Source organism: Pinus tabuliformis, chromosome 5_1 (assembly GCF_031772625.1).
Source record: "Pinus tabuliformis cultivar Carrire ecotype Pingquan chromosome 5_1, CPIR1, whole genome shotgun sequence".
NCBI lineage: Eukaryota > Viridiplantae > Streptophyta > Pinopsida > Pinales > Pinaceae > Pinus > Pinus tabuliformis.
In genome coordinates, this window is record NC_142305.1 from 332,835,765 (window position 1) to 332,838,202 (window position 2,438).

Below are 2,438 nucleotides of genomic sequence, written 5' to 3' on the forward strand. Positions count from 1 at the left end.
TTTATTTTAGTGTGTAAAATATAGTTTATAAATAAAATATCTAATTACTCATTTTAATTAAAATATTTTAGTGTCAACTATATATATAAATTATATATAGTTAAAAAAAATATGTATATATTATATAAAAATATTGAAAAAAAATTATGGTTAAAAATTTCAAGAATAATATTTTGGTCAATTTTGTCCAAATTGTACCAAAGATTTGTTGGAAGTTCAAGTTTAAGCTATGTATATTACACAATCCAAGTGCCTAAGGGTATTTTCAAGGCATTAAATTCATTTATACATTTAAGAATACAATTTAAACAATGAAAAACTATACAATTTAAATAATGAAAAATTTAAGTGTTGTGTGTGTATGTGGGTGTGTGCATGTAGAGAGAGAAAGAGAGAGTATAATATTAAAGTATAATATTAATCACGGATCAATTAAGCACTAAGTATCTAGAGGAATCCAGAGTGTGGAGATGAAAATATATTTTGAAATTTTCCACTATAAAAGTGGTTTGCACCTCAAAAGATTTGATCCCTCTCAAGACATGCTAGATGCATGGTTAATATATATATATATATATATATATATATATATATATATATATATTCTACAAAACAATGTTATCCATTGCCATATTATAACAAAACTTTTAACCATGTACACTTGGGGTAGCCCAATTTGCAATGGTCGTGGAAAAGAAGTCCCATTGAACCGGAAGTCTTTGGTTCAAATCTCATGCTATCCCCCGATTAGGGTGATAAGTTGGACATGATGAAGATGTAGTCCTATTAAGCTTACCGAAAAAAACAAAATTTTTAACCATGATATTCATTGTTATATTATACTAAGATTTTTAATTAATATATTGACTAGTTATCAATGTTTAACTCAAAGAACACACTTCAAAAGGTAAATTTTGAAATAAAATTTCAACAAAAGCTTCAAATTTTCAACAACTCATCAACCCCAGCTTTTTAACCGAAATTGTACCTTTCATATTATATTATAAGATGATGGATGTGAGGTATAAGAAATATTTAGGATTTCATATCTGTTATTTTTCCTTTGCATCTAAAGACTAAAATAATTTCTATTCTAGTTGGCACTTATCTATTCCTTGATATGGTGTACTCTTCAACACATAAACTCCATCAAAAACTCACTCTTAGATAATTCTATCATTGTAGTGACATATCCACCATATTAAATGTCTTTTAATGTAATATGGTGTACTCTTCAACACATAAACTCCATCAAAAACTCACTCTTAGATAATTCTATCATTGTAGTGACATATCCACCATATTAAGTGTCTTTTAATGTAAGTTTCCAAGACAAGATTGGACACCTTATCATTATGAATCTCTAACTGATTTCATGCGTTGAATGTTTTTTTTAATAATGGTTGATATGATTATTGGCATGATTTTTATAATCCATATTTAATGTGTTCAAATCCATTGGTAACCATAATGCCATCTTGTTCCTTATCTTTTTTCTCCACATTTAGGTTTGCAAAAACTAAAACAATTAATCATGGGTTATGGGTGTAAATAACAACGTTAATACAAAATTATTAGTGATTAACTTTAACTGTGTGGTTTAATGAAATATTTAAATATAAAACAATAAGCATCAACTAAACACAAGGAAATCAGACCCTGTTTCTTTCTTCAGATACATATAATATTCACTCTCTCTTAAACATATAAGATATTGAAAAATTTGACATGATTATAACATTCCTATTTAATATTTTATTATTATTAGACGATATACAACAGAATCACAACCACTTAATATGTAGTTCATGGCATCAACAATATGGAAATATATGTTTAGGGGGAATACATAACTAATACTTGAATGTAAATCTCTCTACAATCCACTAATACTATAAAGTTTTGATGAAGCCCATGGTTAACATAATGCATATTTTTCCCTAGGTCCATGCAAAACTATCTTTATTATGTTTTTCTCGGATAAAAACACTAGTAAGATCAATGGCAACTTGTTTGTTCTTACTTAAGTTTATGATAAACTTATATAAAATGGACTCATTCAATATCACTAAACCCAAAATTGGGAATTCAGCAATAAGATTCGTGATCATTTATTCATTCAATTTTCTATAATTTCAATTCCTTAATAGGTTCATTTTTCTTAATTTTATGCATCTTTATTTGTCATGCTCTATAGCTTTCTTCTTCTTGCTAAAAAATATTGGCATTAGTGTGGTGATACATTATGGGTCAAATATTTGAGAATGCTCCTAACGTCTCTTTCTCTCTACCTTGATATAAACATGATAGTAATGATACATGTATCATTTAAAACTTTAATATTTTGAGAAACATTTTAAAGCTTCGATGGAATTCTTATATAAGATATGAAGAATGTAACATAATTCATGTTGTCATAAGATCTATGCAATAGGGTT